General features: G+C 41.1%; 1 protein-coding gene across 2 annotated transcripts in view; it reads left to right on the forward strand.

The window, feature by feature from the left end:
- Positions 1-3,495: 3,495 nt before the first annotated feature.
- Fndc3a (fibronectin type III domain containing 3A) overlaps positions 3,496-18,884 on the forward strand; it is a 152,747-nt gene continuing 137,358 nt past the window's right edge. The window contains exon 1 of one of the 2 annotated variants that reach the window (XM_040732668.1): positions 3,496-3,621. The gene's annotated coding sequence lies outside the window, so the exon portion shown is untranslated. Of the gene's footprint in view, positions 3,622-18,598; positions 18,670-18,884 lie in introns of those variants that run through there. The other variant, XM_040732714.1, reaches the window with a different exon arrangement.

An 18,884-nucleotide genomic window follows, 5' to 3' on the forward strand; every position in this document is an offset into this window, starting at 1 on the left:
GTAATTAGAACCTTTTGCTACTGCTGCTTCTGGAACAGTCACTGCCATCTTGGTCTCATGGTTTAGTAAAGCACTGGCCTCCACCACCATGAGGGCCAGAGCTTCTGCCCCCTAAGTTTCCTCCCTTCATTGGTCCCAATATTGAAGACACTGATGGTTGTAGTTGCCAAAGTCATTGTAGCTTCCACCACCTCTAATATTGCTTCTGTCACTATGAAATTCATTATATCCACACACTGCTGCCATGTTCATTACCATTATGGCTGCCACAAACCCACCATGAAGTTTCCTCCAGAATCAAAGTTGTCATTGCCACCAAAACCACCTCCACAACCACTTTACAGTTGTGGCAACTCACAGCATAGTATTCCCGAATGACAACCTTATCCACGGTAGACAAAGGCAATGTCTTAACTAGGGTCACTATTGCTGTGACACACCACCATGACCAGAAGCAACTTGGAGGCTAATGGGTTTATTTCCGTACCGTTGATCATCATCAAAGGAAGTCAGGACAGGAACTCAAACAGGACAGGAACCTGGAGGTAGGAACTGAGGCAGAGGCCCTGGAGGAGTGCTGCTACTTCCTGGCTTGCTCATCGAGACTTATTCAGTCTACTTTCTTATAGAACCCGGGACCACCCCCAGCTCAGGGGAGGCCCCACCCACAAAGGGCTAAGCCCTCCCAAATCAATAACTAATTAATGAAATGCCCACTGCAGTGAACCGGACAAACTCAAAGCAGTGAACCTGACAAACTCAAAGGCCATGTGTGGAGCACTTGGCGTTTTGGATCTCCCGTAACCACTCAGTTGGTGTGTATTCTCCATTGCTTAGAATGACTCCTCAGACACCCGTGGAGAGCTTCTTCGGCTTCCAAAATGCTTGCAGGCCCCTTGCGAGACTTTGACTTGGACCTGCCATCGGGGAAATGAGAATCTGCACTGGTGCTTCCTTAGTGGCACCAACATTCAGAAAGCCCAAGCATCTTAAACTATGGGGATGGCTCTTGCTGGACTAAAGGATGAAGACGAAATAGTGGCGGAGGGGTGTGTGAGAATGATGCTCAGTGAGAACATCCTCATGAAGGAAATGCCAATTATCAGGCCAAGACACTGTGTGTGTGTGTGTGTGTGTGTGTGTGTGTGTGTTGATCATATGCACACGAGTGCGAGTTCCACTGGATGCACTGGAGCCCAGAAGAGGGGGTTGGAACTCCTGGAGGTGGAGTTATGTGAGGTTGTGAGCCCCCCAATGTTGGGAACTGTTGGGAAGTGAATTCATGTCCTCTGCAAAGTGCAGCACTTGCTCTTAACACTGAGCCCACACATGTATAATAGGCAGGGAGACGAATGGGAATACACAAAGGGACTGGAGAAACTGTGCCCAGAAAAATAGCAGGAAAATTAAGAAAATGGGTGCTAAATAAAGAAGAAAAGTTCAAGGAAGAATAGTGTTCGAATTGTTGACTCTTGCCTGGAGCTCAAGAAGGATGAGGGTTGAAAATGGTATTTATTTTCCTGACAAGGAAAATAAAGGCCTGTTCAAAGCCAGCATAGTTCCTTGTGCCGCGCTGGCTAGGGTGGTGTATGTGTATGTTTCTTTCTCGCCACAGGATATAAATCCCCCAGTTTTTACTCAGCTCCATCTCACAGCATTGTGTATCATATCAAAGTGAAGTTCTACTTCAGTGATGTCTTGAATTACACGGCCCCATCTCCTTCAATGGAGCTATTATTTCTTGTCCTGCCTATGGTATGTAGATGGGCTTTACACATACTGCTAAAAATGCAGGTTTATTTTAAAAATCCATTTCTTTGTCTACCACTGAATTAGGGAACCAGAGATCTTGAGGGGGCAGACTGTAGGATTCTGCATTTTTACAGAGTTCACAAGTACAAAGCTTTGGAAAATACTAGCTTAGAGTTAAATTTAGAGACCACTAGTTTAGCCTCAAACCGAACAACAGTTGGGCCACAGGATGGAGAAGCCACACAACTCCTCCACACTCTGATATAAACTCTCATGTTGTCAAACAATGAGAAGTTATACTTCTGTTATTCCAAGATCGGCTTTCTAGCAATTTTGTCTGGAAGAGGGCCAAAACTGGAAGTTAAGAAAATGAAACATTTCTCTCAGGGAAATTTGCTCTTTATTGAAGAGCAAAAGGAAAAAAATAAAATCTCATCTCAAGATAGCATTTGATAGAGTCACTGTCGTCAGTGTCCTACTTGCTGGGGGGAAGAAAAAGATCCTCTCATTAACTGGCTGTGGATATAAACACCGATCAATTACTGCCTGGAGAAAAGCAGAAAGAAAAGAAGAGGGCTTGAAAGACACCACCAGCACCGGAAAATAGAAAGGGTTAAAGAGGATATAGAGACAGATGAACCCATGCCAAGAGAGGGGTCTTCACCAAAAGTAAGGAGAACACTGCAAAAGACAGCACCAAAAGCGGGGACTCTATCCACTCTGCAATCCCTTGGGACTTTGGTGTAGGGCCTGAGTAATTCCATTTGATAGTCAGTGATCCGCTAAGAATTTCCTTATCCATTGTTTTCCTTGAGAATGTAAGAAATACGTACATCTTCAAGAGATTTCTGTCAAATGGTTTATTAAAAAAAAAAGATTGCCATCTTAAAACGCAGCACAGTTAATAAACCGAAATACAAGTCAGACGTGGAGGGTGGTTTCCCCAGACACCAGTTTTGGAAGGACAGAGTAGGATAGGACTCAGGTTCCCAAAGACGACCCTCTCCCCAAGGCTTCCGGTGAAACTGCGTAAGTAAGCAGTCCTGGCCAGCCCTCGGCATTACCGCAGCGCCCCCCCACCCACCCATTGCTTGAGGCTTCTCGAAATTACCGCCGCCTTCGCTTCGGTCTCCGCTGTCGTAGAAATCAAGGTAACGGGTTTCCACTCGATTTGGCTGGTCCGAGACCAAGAAATTAACCAGTGAGTTTCGGAACGAAGTAAATCTGTTTTGTGGATGCTATAAAACACCGGGGCTCTAAATGTTTAGGAGTGGAGACGTCTGAGCCCAAAGCACCTGCCAGCATTCTAAGTTCTGGTGCTTTCGGAGAGGGGCTGACACGGTTCATCCCCCGGGGTGGAGGGTGGGGGCGCTTTCTAAAACGCAATTGGAATGGCGTGTGTGGCTCCGGATGTGTCAATCATCCGCACAGTTCCCGGGCACTGCCCGGCTTAGGGAGAGCGGCAGCGCCGCACCACGAACCGCCCGCGAAGCTTGGACGCGGGGCGACGGGCACGCGCGGGGGGCTCCGGGTCCCCGTGGCCGGGGGCGCCGTCGGCGGGGCTCGCGCAGCCGCACTGGGCGCGCCGACTCCGGGGCTCCTCCTCCTCCCGGCTCCGTAGTAATCATGGCGGCGGCGGCGTTCGCGGTCCCTCGGGTGAAACAGAAAGCGGGAGCTACGCGGAGAGGGAGCGAAGAGCGGGGCTGAGGCGGCGCCGTCACTGCCGGGAAACAACCCCCAACAGTGAACGCAGCGGCGGCCACGGGAGCCGGGTCCTCCGTCACGGTTGTGAGAGGAACGATCCGGAGCCCCGCAGAAGACGCGCCAGGGGATCCGCCTTCCTCCGCCTCGGAGCGGCGGGACTCGGAGGTGAGAGCCGGCGGGGGACGCCGGTGCCCGCGTCGGGGAAACCGTTAGGCTGGGGCTGCGGGGTCGCGGCGCCCGAGGGCTGAGCCCGTCGAGGGGCGGGCGACGCCCCCTCCTCCCCTCACCCCCGCGTGGGAGGGAGGCAGGGAGGGAGGGAGGGACGGAGGGGGAGCGCTGTCGGTGAGGCGGCGGGTCCCGGACGCCGCGGCGACGTGCGCGGCACCTGCAGGAGCTCGGCGGCGACCGCGGAGCTCAGCCCGCTCACCTGGGGGTTAAATCCTCGAAAACACGCCCTTCGGGTCTGCGTCCCGGTGGCGGCTGCCGCCAGCGCCCAGCGGTTCCCGTGCCCAGGTAAGTTAACCACCTGTTCGGTCGGGAGGAGGACGGCAGGCTGCGGTCCTCGGGTGGCTCAGCAGCCTGCGTGGGTGAACTTTTGACACGACTCTGCAAAGGGCGTCGTGCGCTCGGTGCAGGAAAGCGAGCAAAGCATTTCGACATCAGATCCCGAGCGCTCCTGTCTTACAAAGAGTGCGATAGGTAATCGTATTTGTTTTCTTATTAAACTATCACCTTTTATAAAAGCTATGGGATTGTGGTGTGTGTGTGTGTGTGTGTGTGTGTGTGTGTGTGTGTGTGTGTGTGTGTGTGTGTGTGTGTATGTATTGCTGGGGGTGGTAGGGATGGTGAGGTAGAGATTTTTTTTTTTCTTGTGAGACTGTAAGTTCTTTCCTTTGGGCACCTTCTTGTCTGTCCATCTATTCCTGAGAATTAGCAGGCTGACAGGATTTTCCTCTTTTTTATAGTTTAATCCTTATGTGCTCACGGTAGACTTAAAAAAATTGAGCCATATATTGATTTTGCTGCTTCGTATTGTGGTCTATTTTAGTTCTTGAAAGCCAAGTTTGTGCGTGTTTTTCTGTGTCGTAAGAATCAAATCGCATTGCTTCTCTGCCTGTTGGCTGTGATCAGTTGTAAGAATGAAATAACAGTTGAAGCTTTGCTATAATATTTTAACCACTGTGCTTTTTACCAGCATTAGTGCTAAACATATGCCACTCAAGATTGAGCCATATGCTAGACAGAAGCAAATTGAGATTTCTGCCCAGATCTCGTGTTTAGATAAATATTTAGTTTTTGTGTATTTGTGAAGTATGTAATTCTTGCCATCTTGTAAGTTTCGTTTAAGTCACCTAAAAGCTTCTGCTTTCTTAATATTGTTTGAATTAATTTTTCCCAACTAATGAGATAAATTACCCGTGGAGGCAGGTGGTGGGCCTAATAGAAAGCAATGACAAGGATTTTTTAAAACATGAGTTTGTTTTTAACATTTTAGCCCACTTGTAATTCTTGCTACCACTAATAATACCCTTTAAAGGGAAGAAGAGATGATGCTGTGATAGAGGGAAAATCTTGCTTATATTTAAAAATTTTAGCATTCTCATATTACATTTCTCTATATTTTCTACCTTGTCTTCATAGATCATCTCCCAGTTTTCTCTGTAGATGAAGTGGAAAATTTCTATCTAAGGCTGGTTACCTTTACCCACCTGTATGCCTCTGTCTTAACTCCTTCCTTTCCCCCTGTGTGAGTCCCCTCATCACTGAGTGATCAAGAAAAAACTCTTGCTTATCACTGGCCCCAGTGTTAAGTAATGATTGTAAGGGGAATTTTCTTCTCCAAAATTAATGTTGAGCATTCAAGAAAACAGACTTTTGGTGTCATGTGTCATTACTTCCTCTCTCTGTGTAATTGAGAGTTGATTTTTTTTTTACTATGTGTTTAATGATTCCTTTTACATACTGCATTTCTATTAATTTCAGCTTATTATAAATTAGAAAAATTGCCTTCCATGTCTAGTGAAATGAAGGCCGAGAGATCCTATAAAACACAGGAGAAAAAAAAAGATGATGAACATTGTTTTTTAGTTTAGACTCATAGGTAATATTTCTGCTTATTTTGAAAATATATGTATTTTTGCTGTTTATATATTAATTTTGTATTTTGCCTGTAGTGTTAATGTAACCAAAATATTTTTTTAAACAAAACAGTCTTGGCACATTTGTTTTCATGAAAATGAGTTTTGATTATGTCTTAGAGCATGCTACAAGGATGGCCATATGATTTCCAAATTTATTAGTCTGGTGATGATAAGTGATGGGTGGTTGTTTTGTTGTTGTTGTTAAATGTAATCTCTAGAACAAGAACTACTACTTAAGTAATGAATGTTTTAAAACAGTCAGATTTAGAATTCTGTACATGTCTAGCCCATTGAGTCCTGTAGTACTTAATTGATCACCTTGGTACAACAAATGTGTATCAATGTCAGATGCTCATTATCACAAAGAAATTGATTACCAATATTGTTAAAGGCACATTTTTGTTCTTTCACATGTATTGTGTGTGCTTATCCTTTTTAATACTTTAGTTTTCTTCAGAGTATTATTCAGTGAATTCTTTTTATGTCGCAATCTTTAACCTTTTCTCCTACTGTTTGGGTTTTGTCTGTCTTTAATATATACTAAGCTTGTTGAGCAGCCTCTGGACTTCCATTAAGTTCTCTGTGGGTTTCAGTTCTGACGTTCCCAATCCTCTATTAATCATTTCCAGGACTTAGGCTACTTTTCTGCACAAGATAGCTGCTACAAGATAGTATACTTGGAAGGAGATAGCATGGACTCAGAGGGTGATGAGCTGTCATCAAAGTAAGGGATACAAAAGCAGCCGGATATGCTCCTTCAAGCCATTTACAATTGTTTGAGAATTGTACACTCACATAGGAGACCAATAGCGAAACTGTTAGCATAGTCTCCTTAAAGCGTGTGGCACCCGCTGTGACCAAAAGCTAGAACCAGCTCGGCATTTGGAGGAAGTCCAACTTGAAATTTAGGAAGTGTTTATGTATCAAAGGAAAACTCCAGAAGAGAGTGACAGGCAGAGTTGGAACTAGCAGCAGGAGAGACTGTTTGGGAGCATCCAAGGACAGCCATTAGGAAAAAGAGAATCAGGTAAAGACTGGAGCTAGGCCTCACTAGGTATGTAGAGTAGGAAGCCCCGAGGAAGAAAGCCCTCATCAGTAGGAACCTGTCTCTGAAAGAAATAAAGAACCACACATCATTGTGTTTTCTTTTTATATAGCGTACCAAATAATGGATTTCAGCATGATATTCTCATCCTCATGTATCACTGGAGTGGACTCATTTTCTTCTCCACTGCCATCTTTGGACCCTCTTTCCTGCTTCTTGAGGGTCCCCGCTCCCCCCATGCCTCTTCTACTTTCATTTTGCCTGCGTGCGTGCGTGTGTGTGTGTGTGTGTGCGCGCATGTGTGTCAGTGTAGCTTGCTATATGAGAGAAAAATTACCTCCCCTCTTGTTCCCACCTTCCTCTCCCTTAATAACCCCATAGTCACACTTCCTCTTTTATGACTTTCACAAACAGACAAAAATATGTAAAAATTCTGTATATGAGAGAAAATATAGTGTTTAGTCTTTCTTACTCTGCTTTGCTTCACTTAGCATTTTGGTCTCTAGCTTCAGATTTCTTAGTAGGTAGATTCTGTGTGTTTACTTAGATAAGGGCAGACAGCTATTTTTTATAGTGCTTAGTAATATTGTCTTGCAAGCTATTTATAGTTTCTGTTGCATATTATTGTTTGTTTGCTTGTTTAAAAGAATCTTTTTAAAATGTAAAAACCATGTATTCCAGCTGGAGTTAGCCATCTGGCCTAGTTCACTGAGTCGTGGCAAGCTGACTGTCCATATAGCACATATTGTGAAGTATTTTCCTAATGGTTGTTTGAAGTGGTATACATATCTTTTCTTGTGGTATATAAAAATAAAGAAAATACGCTAAAATAACTACTACTGTACCTATCACTTTGTGCCTAAAGTTCTAGGAAAAGCTTAGTCCAGGTCTCTGAACCAGGAAGTAAAAGAAGTCTTCGAGCTGGGCCTCATGGCAGTGAAGCAGCTACCCAGTGACCGGCTTTTCTGTGCTGGCTTTACATTTCTAAAATACAACCTTGGCTAGGATGCTGCTGGTCTCTGTGTGATAGCAGGGGAGCAATAACTTGTCTTTTAAAGGTGGCCTAATATGATTTGTAAACATTTAGAAATCCTACAGTAACTCTAAGAAGAGTCACTGTTATGGAATAATTGATAATAGATGGATAACCTAGAGTCATGTAGAAAAATGTCATACCATGTAGATTACAGGAGGGAAGAAAGACCCAGAAATCCCTACAAAATATTCCTATTAAAACGATTTTCAAGCTGGGTGTGGTGGTGCACGCCTTTAATCCCAGTACTCAGGAGGCAGAGTCAGGTGGATCTCTGTGAGTTGAGGCTATCCTGGTTTACAGAGGGAGAAATCCTGTCTCAAAAAAAAAAAAAAGATTTTTAAGGTTTTTATGCTAATTTTAAAGGATAAATACTGGTTGTTTTAAAACTTCACTTGTATTAAACACTTCTTTGAAATTTCTATAAATTCCTAACATGTATGCCTAAGACAACACTATTTCTCTCTTCCCACCGTGCTTCTTGTGTCATCACCAGGTGACCTGTGGTGCCTGAGGTCAGCTTTATGGATCAGTTGGTGAGGGCTACTACATAGTTTGTTATATCAAGAGATTAAAATATAGCATAAGAACATTTTTTTCATTCTTCAGGCATTTAGACTTTGTATGAGGTATTAGAAAGAGTAGATGGACACTGACTGGACAGAATCAGTACTGTGTCTCCCCTTTATTTTACTCTTAAAATATTAAAACCAAACCTAAAATTAATCTTTTATGCTTTATGACTGTAATTTTGCCTTCCTTTATAAATGTTTTTACTGTCTTAAGCTTAAAGACAGAAGAAGCCCCTTGAACTAGGTTTTGGCCTTCCTGGATTACTACCTTGTACAATTTTGACTTAACATTTTGCTTTAAGAAGAAACTAGCAGCTAGGCATGGTGGCACATGTCTTTAATCTTAGTGTTCCGGAGGCAGAGGCAGGAGGACCTCTGCGTTAGAAGCCAGCCTGATCTGCATTGTGAGTTCCAGGGCAGGCCATCCAGGGCTTCACAGTTGAGACCCTCTTTTGGGAAAAGGAGAGGGTGAGGAGTAATTAATAACTGACCACAGCCCCTCCCAGCCCGGCTTCCTCGCCTAAGGAGATGAAGTGCCTTGTGTGGTGCAGATCTTCCTTCCGTGTTCACTACTCACTAGTGACAGTGATCTCATGGTTTTCTTTTCCAGTCTTGGTTTTCTGATCCTTCAGATTGAGAATATCTGCCTTGTATTGTAAGGGCTCAATGAGATGGGTAAAACAGGAAAATGTTAAGGTGTCGTGTACATGCTTACATCAACGCTTGCGTATACCAGAAGCTGCTGAACAGCTTGTTTTTTTCTAATATGACTAGAACTTTTGAGTTCAAATTTTATTCTGCAAATTTCTATAAACAGCATTTGCAGGAAGCATTCAGTATTCTAGCAAGTCATAACTGTTTTCTTTGCAAATAAAATGCATATAAAAATTTTCCACTCATTAATCTTTCACAGATCAGTCCCTGCTCCATCTGCCTCTGTCCCTCTTTGCAAGGGAATGCTGACCTTCTGTTCCATACTGCCTCAGCTATCCTATTCATCATGGGATGGAATGCATAAAATGAGTGAACTAGCTCCTTTTAAAATGGAAGACAACTTTTTTATAGTACTGAGAAATCCCTTTTGAAGCGACATTGCATTTTAGGGCCTATGCTCCATTGTTTTTAAGATCCTGCAAAAAACTGCCAGGTACCCCACTGTTTTCTCATTTTACAAGTGAAATTCTACTTGGGAATGACTTCTTTCTTTTTCTCTCACTTCTTGAGATGACTTGGGTGCTAGTTGGTAGAAATACTAGGTATGGTGTGTATTTTGTCATCATCCTAGATAAGAAAGTTATGTGCATTTGACAGATTATTGTATGAATCAGATTAATAGGGGGTCCAAAAGTATTGTTTTGTTTTCTTCTGTCTTCCTACCTTAGGACCCACATATATACTTGGGCATAAAGATTTACATTTTTTAAAGCAACTTTCTCCTTCCCCAGTGAAGGGTTAGTTTAATTGATTTATGTGTGTAGTCTTCTTCAGTAAACCTGTGGCCACAGAATGGGAGGCGTGGGCTCTTCCTACTTGGCTGCAGATTCTAAGCAGATGTTTCTTAAGTACACTTTATAGCATATTTAAGACTGTCCTAAAGTGTAATTGCAAACTGAGCGCCCCAACTCCAAAATTCAAGATGCTCCAAAATGTGAAACTTCTTTTGATTGACACTGTGATACCACAAATGTAAAATCTGTGCCTTATCTGGAGTGATGGGCTTCAGTTACGATGTAGGTAAACTAAATACTGTGTATAGTAGCCTCAGGCCAGGTATATACATACATATGAAACATAAGTGAATTTCGTGTTTAGACTTAGTTCCCATTCTCCAGCCATCTCATGGTGTGTGCAGATGTTCCAGAGTCTGAACTAAAAACACTCCTGCTTCTAAGCATTTGATAAGGCACGTTCAACCTATGTATTTGTGCTTTGAGAGAAGTACATACATACCGGCTGCTTTGGTTAAAGGTGTGGTTATTTCATGTATTTCAACATCAGCCTGTCTTCTTAATATTTAGTTAAATAAAAAAGAATCCATCATGCCAGTTTTTTCTTAAAATATCTTGATTCATTTTTGGTTTTATTAATATAGCCATTCTCAATTATGGTTTTGTTCTTAATTCTTGATTTTTTTCCTATGTAGTATTTTCATATGTAATGTATTATGTATAGCTTATATGTTAGCATGATAGTTTATTAAGTACCTTTCTGTTTCTTTGTGTATTGTTATGACCAAGTACATCTACTACTTCAGAGCAGTATTGTTTGAAAAACTATTTTTAAAATATTTGAAATTAAAAATATCATAGTATGGCAATGCTTCATTTATGTATCTGTTACTTAAACCTTACAATAATTGGTTTGCATGATTGAGTAGCCCTGGGATAAAATGTAGGAGCTACTTTGTTCATCTTAACTTGCTGTTAGGTCACATCCAGACTAATATTTCAAAATGATGAATTTATTGAAATCACCGCTTAATTTAAAGCTATACCAAACTCTCTTGCATCATCTATAATCTTTTTTTTCTCTGCAAATCTATACCCTATTGATGCCTGTGATTATCACATTGTGTCTCGTTACTTTCCAGCTTAGTACCACCAAGTAAGGGCATGTTTCATGAGCAGGGCTTGTCTGTTGGTTTCTTTACTGGCTATATAGAAACAAGCCACTTTATCCCAGTGGACCCCCCCATTCCTCCATTTACAATGGAATAATAATAGATTTAGACTATCAGTTAGATTTAGACACTTAGTCCCTTAGACTAAGTACTATAAAGATTCAAAGGTAGAATTTGTTTCATGTGGTGAACAGAATGACTGCCATAGTTTATTTATACTACAACTTTGATAGGCACGTCTAGTTATGCCATGCAGGTTTACTATTCTTATTTTCATTATTTACTTATCTGTCATTAGTTTAACAATTGATATATACCAGATGCCTGCAATACAAATGTCATAAAATGAATGTCATACTTCTTTCTGGGTTCACAGAATAGGATGAGATAAAGTCATGTAAATAAATATATATCTTAAAATAATTCAATAAAATTAATCTTCTTTTCTCTTGCCTCCTTTTACTTGTATGATTCTTTTCTGCTTTTGGCTCTGAATAGCCCTATTTCCTGCAGAGTGTTGTGATTGTGTGCACTGTGCATATATATATATATGCACATATATATAAAATGTTTCTATATGTTAGGTTGTCTGTTGAACTGTTGGACTGTGAACACCATAGCTTCTGCTAACAGTTGTGAAGCATAGGAGCAAGAATCAGTATTTCAGGCCTTGCTGGTGACAAGGACTCTGTACACCTTCTGAAGCTTAGTTACAGCTGGAACAGAAACCAGCCAGATACAATATACAAAAAATGAGTGTGGGTCTCTCCTAATTCAGCTTTATTACAAAAACGGGCTGTGGGCCAGGTTGGACCCATAGATTTTAGTTTGCTGACCCCTGGAGTAATATAGACTACTCTGTTCTTGGTTGATAATAATGAATAAGGGCCTTCTGTGGGCTGGCTGCTCTTCCAATATTCACACATAGGTGCCTATTTAGTTCTCAAACCAACTGAGTTAGGTGTCATTGCCACCATTTTCAAAATGAGGAAACTGAAACACAGTAACTAATATGCCCAAGGTCATAGAGCTTTTTGGTAAGGTAGGGGCTTTGAACCCAGGTGATTACAGAACCTGGGCTCTTTGCTAATACCAATTCTAATGTGTTGAATCTCAGGAAGGTAATGCTTCATTCTTAGGAAATGTAATTTACTATATACATAGATTTAAGGAACAACTATAATTATCTTGTTGGTGCTAAAAATATTACTGTGTTGAATATACTGTATATAATGATTCACAGGAAATATTAATGCAATTTACCATATTTTTGAATTTTAGGGGCAACTATAATTATTGCTTTGGCACTGAAATTTGTTTTCTTAAATTCAGTTGCCAGTCTTAATAATTCACAGTCAAGAAGAAATAATTTTATAAAAACATTCTAGCAGGAACTTACATTGAATATCATAGTGAAATATTAGAAACACTTCCATTAAAAGATAGGAGCATTAACATTGGTCCAGAACTCATAGCTGATACATTAATAAACAAGAAAAATAACCTGTAATAGGAGAATCACACTATTATCATTTATAACTGATATGATTGCATACTTAGGAAATGCAGAATAGGCCCGGAGTATGACTCTGCTTTGGAACACTTAACTATATAGCCGATGTCATATTTTCTATTCCCATCACCATTGCTGCCATCTTGACCACAAGAACAACAAAACAGAATTAGAAAAGAAGTGATGAGACTAGACATCCTTGTCTTAAACTTTGTGAGAAAGTATCTAGTTTCTTTGTCAATGGACTCTCTCATAATAGGAAATAATAGGGCTAGAGATATTGCTCATCCATTGGAGGCTAAGACTCATAATCAAAATGTCAAAGGAAATAATGTCAATGTAATGGTGTGTCGAAGCTTGAATAAATGTATTTAAAGAAGTAAGCATTATACTAGTGACTTTTAACTTTTATAAATTAACTGACATCCAAGACAATATTATTATTTTTATTTGTGTTTGTGTGGTATATGCATGCTTGCATGTATATGCCAGTACATGTGTAGAGGCCAGAGGAGGATTCTGCTCTGTCATTCTCCACCTAATTTTTTGAGATACAATCTCTCCTTGAATCTGAAGCTAGACTGGTTAGCCAGAGGCTAGGTAACTGCCCAGCAAATCCTATAAGCCTCCAGTCTTTGTCCCCAGCAATACTGGAATTGCCTGGGGGACAAGTCCTGTGAGGCCTTTTGTCGAGGTGTTGGGGATCTGGGCCTTATGCCTGTGTAGCAGTTACTTTCTTTCCTGTTCTGCTTTACCTTTTTAGATGTGAAAATATTAATTGTGGCATTGTAGCTGTTTCCAGCTCATTGTTAGAGTTCTTGTGTGGCCCGTGTGAGGCCCTGGGTTCAACCCCTAGTACCACACACAAATTATAATTGTGAATGTTTTTCATCTCTCATCTGCCTTCATCTTTCCTGTGAGTCCAGTCTCCTCTTTAGTTTTTGAAGCTTCTCCCCCTCCCATTTTTGCTGCTGGGGATCAGATGAAGGGAGACATGCAGGAAAGACAAGTGCCACCACTGAGCCAACCCCAGAACTCCAAAGACAACTGATGTTAGAACTCAGGAGAGAGAGAAATCACTGTGTGAAGAGTAATGACAAGATGGAGAGAAATGATGTGCTTAGGAAAATAGTCTTTTGACTGGGGTAGCTAGAGGGTTATCACAGGGTTGGCTCTATTGGAAAGCACTGCATTGCTAACTGTGTTCTACTAAGAAAGGCTTTGTCTCACAGAATGTGAAAACAAGACTTTCTTGTAACAAAATTCACTCCTTGCAAATAATTCACCATGTTAACCATGTAAAGTATGGAAAATTACCCCAGCACTGCAACTTTCACATAGAAGTTCACACTGATGTATTGCAAACTTAACTGCTAAGGAGTTAATGTGGCCAGAACGGAGTCAAGCAACTTGAGTTGCAAGCCTAAGTTCACCTAGATAAGACATGGTTGGAAAGTTGAAATTCTACACGAAGCAAATGAATGATCTGTAACGTAAAAAGTAATATTTTACAGAGGCCAATAAAATGTCTGCAGATGAGAATAGAATACCTTTGATTCTAGAAGCGCCTCAGATCCCCCCCTCCCACCTCATACACTCAGGACTATAAACAGTATTTAAGATATATTGCTTTAAAAAGTGTCCATTCTCAGTCCTTCAATGGGTTGGGCTTGCTCTCATTTGCATAGTTTATCATGTCCCATAGGTTTTTTTTTTTTTTTTTTTTTTTTTTTTGGTTTTTTCGAGACAGGGTTTCTCTGTATTGTCTTGGAAGCTGTCCTGGAACTCACTCTGTAGACCAGGCTGGCCTTGAACTCAAAGAGATCCGCCTGCCTCTGCCTCTGGAGTGCTGGGATTAAAGGCGTGCGCCACCAACACCTGACTATCTTTTGCTTGTTCTTATTTTGATGATTTTTGTTGTTTTGAGACAGGGTCTTGCCGTGTAGCACACGTTAGCTAGGAATTTACTGTGTAACCTATGATCTTACAGTGATCTTACTGCCTCTGTCTCCTGAGCTCTGGGATTGCAGTGTGTACCACCATGTCCAGCTCGCATGGGTAGGAAGCATCTCTGTAATGTCTTTTTCATCAAGCATTCTTTGTGAATCAACTTCATTCAGAATCCAGATTTCATCATAGCAGTCAAGTGTGGTTTTGGTGTGGGGAAATGGGGACTGACTGTATTTCCTGAATGTGTAATTAGATTCTATTTAATGAGTCCAACTATGAAAAGTAATAATAGTGGCTTTCAACACCGCCCGCAAACATCTCTTCCTTTGGGAATAAGGCCCACTCATCCTACCTGTTGTACCCCATTTTTCCTTTCCAGTAGACAAGTGAAGATGAATGTGGTAAATAAGTTATAAGAAACATGCTGCAGTCAGTGTAAATTGTTACTTCCCTGCTAAGACTATGAATATATGCTTTATGATATAATTGACACTTTATAGGGTTTTTTAAACTTTAAATAGCAATGTTATAAGGTTTAACTTACTAAACCATGGTTGTAATTGCTGCCCTACACATGAAAATGTTATCTCACCGTGAAAATAATCGTTAGTTATTGATGTAGCATAATTTCATAGCACATAGTTCATGGAATGTCACCATGAAAGCCACATCAGCACATTTATGAGCACAGATACTTTGCTAACAAGGGTACAGTCAGTGAGCCAATCTGAATGTGCTGGCATACACCTTGTAATCTTAGCACTTGGGAGGCTGAGCCGGGAGGAACATGAGTTTGATGCTAACATGGACTCTATAGGGTGACCCTGTCTCAGACAACAACAGTAGTAAGCAAGAAATACTGTTACTGCCTGTGTGCTTCATTATACACTCTACAATTAACTGAACAACTTTCTCCTGAATGTAACATATGAGTACAATAAAACTGAACGATAGTAATTTATAATTTAAAATGTACTATAATTTAAAATAAAATCTTTTAAAGTTGAAAACCCTGACCGATTAAAGATACCCAAGCCAAATTAAAGAGAGCACTAATTATAGCTCCACAGATGGCCAAGTTTTCTTCTCTACAGTTTGTAGTTATCCTGCCTGTTGCATGCAGCAAGGTATCTTCAAATACTGAATTAGAGGCCCCAGGTAACTCCAGAATTGTATTAACTCTGGCTTAAGGATGACACCTTTGAACAAAACTCATTCTGGAGGTCGTAATAACCCCAAGTCTTAAACTGAAATAAAAACCAAGGAATTGTGTCATTTACTCAAAGTAAATAAATAAGTAACTTCAGTTTTTCTTTTATATAAGGGCATATCAAGGCCATGATGTCTTCCAAGTAGTGATATCTGGAGCATACTTTAAAAAATAGTCATAATTTAAATACAGTATGTCCTAGTAAATCTGTTTATCATTCTACTGACTGTTGGACATATTAAAAAGGAGTTACAAATGTGGGTCCCTTTTCATGATAAAGTCAAAAGGATTGGATTTGCCTTTTTTTTTCTTGAAACAACTCAAAACTAGTCAAAAGGCCTGGAACAGCAGAGCTTGAAAAATTAGACATCAGACAAAAGAAGGAAAGTGAATCAGCCTATGATTGGTTGAGTTTCCTGGAGGAAGTTAGGCACATAATACAGGCAGGGGGACTCAAGTCTGTCTGGCAGACTCTGATTTGAGATTAAGCAGGCAGTCTAGGAAACCAACAAAAATTATAATTTGCAGGTCAGAGACCTAAGGTAGAAGAACTGCATAGAAAAGGAACTTCAGAAATCTTGAAATGGTTACCCTTGAATAGTCAGTCAGCCAGAAGAGTGATTAATGAGAACATTCACATTTACCTAGAAAGGAGACACCTAAAATATTCTTATTGAATAGTATCTAAGCTCATGCTGGGCCAGAAAAAGCAACTGCCCAGAGAAGAGAGCTTCATCATTCAGAAGTCAGTTGGCTACTGGAGGTTTGGTAGGGCTTGCCTCTGAGGCCAGCGAAGTTACCTCTAGACTGAAAGCAAATCTGGGCTTATATAAGCAAGATCCCAAAAGGTCAAATTATTTCCTAGCCACTTAACTACATTTCAAGATATAGCTTAATAATTATGAAACCATATAGTATCTAACAGCCATCAAGGTAAAATTTATAATGCTTGACTATTGGATAGCAGTGTCCTCAATTTTCAAACTTCCATCCTGGAGGGATTCACCAAGACTTAGGAAGCAAACAAAACTCACAAGACTCATAGGAAGAGCTCTAACTCTCAGGAGGTTCCTGAAACTGACAGGATTCACAAGGTTATCTAAGCAGTAACAGTTACTAGGGAGAGAAGACTCTTAGTCTAGACTAGCAGAGCTGCCTGCAAGTGGTATGGGGGCCAGGGAGCTGTAGAGATGCAGCAATTGTAAATTATCACTTATACTGGGGTGGCATTTTGGTGATGTAGCTACCCTTGAGTCATCCATGCTCCTATAACTAACTCCCCACTCTCCCAAATAAACTCACAAATTCACCAGGCTACATTTGTGTGGTAGCATTTCCCTGTCTGACATGGGTGTTAGGAATAAATTGACATTTGTTCACATTTCCCCAGGGAAAATCACCCAACACTGCCAATCAAAATTACTAAGACTATAAAGAAGCACCAAATTACAAAGCACACTTATAAGAAGAATCCGTTGCTTGTCAGTGACCAGAGAAAACACAGGTGATGAATTAATAGTCATTGAAGCATTTATGGCTATTATAATAAAGAAAGATTGAACATGGTCAGTAGAAAAATCTTTTGGGTCAAAATTAACAGTGTTAGCTGGGTATTGGTGGCACATGCCTTTAATCCCAGCACTCGGGAGGCAGAGGCAGGTGGATCTCTGTGAGTTTGAAGCCAGCCTGGTCTACAGAGGGAGTTCCAGGACAGGTTCCAAAGCAATTCAGAGAAACCCTGTCTTGAAAAACCACCACAATGACAAAAAATTAACAGTGTTGTTGGGGTTGGACAGATGGGTCATTGGGTAAGAGCACTTGCTGTTTTTCCAGAGGATCAACTCACAGGAGTTGTAGTCTGGCTTCTGTAGTCTGAGATTTAGTCTTCAGATTGTCCTGGAGGACTTGGTCATCGTGGTCATATGGTTTCGGGGTGTTTTTATATTTCTGGACTGTTTGAAATAGATTTGAACATTTTGACTGTCTGCTCATATTGCCACACTAGAAACTAGCATGTTTGGGAAAAGAGTACTAAAAGTATAGCTGCTTGACTATTTGGAAAACAGAGTGGCTGTCACAGCTGACTGACAAACCATCTCACCGTGAACATAAATAGAGATGGGCGTAGAGCAGCAGAATGCAGCCCCATAGCTAGAGGAAACACAGAAGGACAGAAGGGAAGAAGCTGTGAGCATGTGCCATCCTCCAAGACAAGGGAAGAGGGTCCAAAAGGTGGGTCAGAGAGAGATCATCATGCTGTGGCTTCTGCCCTAGGCTAAACCCAAGGGCTGCCTAGTTTTTTTTTTATTTATTTAATATTTTTGAGATCCATTCTGTGACTGAGGACGCTCTGGAACTCACTGTGTATATAATCCAGGGTACCCTGAAACTCATGGTGATCTTCCTGTGTTAGCCTCCCAGATAATAAGATTGTGTCACTTACTATGCCTGGCCCTTTTGTGTCTTAAAGTACTGCCACACAGCAGAGCCTTATTGTCAGGGCCCTGCAGTCTGTATAGGTCAGGCTTCTCTAGTTAGAAGGTGAGAGGGTGATCCTAGTAGGTCAGGAAAGCAGAGCATTAAACCAAAGGTAATTGTGCTCAAGACTTTAGAGCTAATGATATTTGTACTGCTTGGTTTTAGACTTCTGTTTTCCTTTGGGGGCAGGGCATCTATCCCATGTATATCCCACCATTGTATTTTGTAAGCACACAGTTTAAATGGGTTCACAAGTTCAAAGGAAAAGAATTGCTTTGGGGTAAATCACAAGTTTCTCCCAATGTTTGATGTAGTTGGTGTTGATATAAAATTTTTGGATTTTAGGATTAATACTAGAACAGAGTTAGACTTTTGGGACCATTAGGATGGAATGAAAAAGACATGAATTTAGGGAAGAGGTAATGGCAGTTAAGTTTTGAATGTGTGTTTCTAAAATTCTTATTTGAATGTCTTAACACTAGTGTGATGATGTCAGGAAGCAGGGCTTTGGGAAGATAATGAGACTTAAGATGAGGTCATAAAGGTGGGGCTCCCCGATGAAATTGATGTTCTTCTAAGAGGAGGAGACACAGCCGCTTCGTCTCCCTCATAGAGAAAGAGGAGAGGGTAGCTGTCTGAAAGAGGAAGCAGGTATAGGAAGAGCCAGATAGCTAGCACAGTAGCTGACTTTTTATCCTCCAAAACTGTGAGCAGTGTCTCTAAGCTCCCCAATATTTTGGGTTTTGTTATGGTAGCTTTTCACTCTGACAGTTTGAATTTTTAAATGGTTCTGAATGTTTTCTTTTTTTGTGTATTGAGTCCTGTGATGTGTGAACATTTATGTTTGATGTACTGCCGTGTCTGTT

Source organism: Mesocricetus auratus, unplaced genomic scaffold, assembly GCF_017639785.1.
Source record: "Mesocricetus auratus isolate SY011 unplaced genomic scaffold, BCM_Maur_2.0 Super-Scaffold_2245, whole genome shotgun sequence".
NCBI classification, from domain to species: Eukaryota; Metazoa; Chordata; class Mammalia; order Rodentia; family Cricetidae; genus Mesocricetus; species Mesocricetus auratus.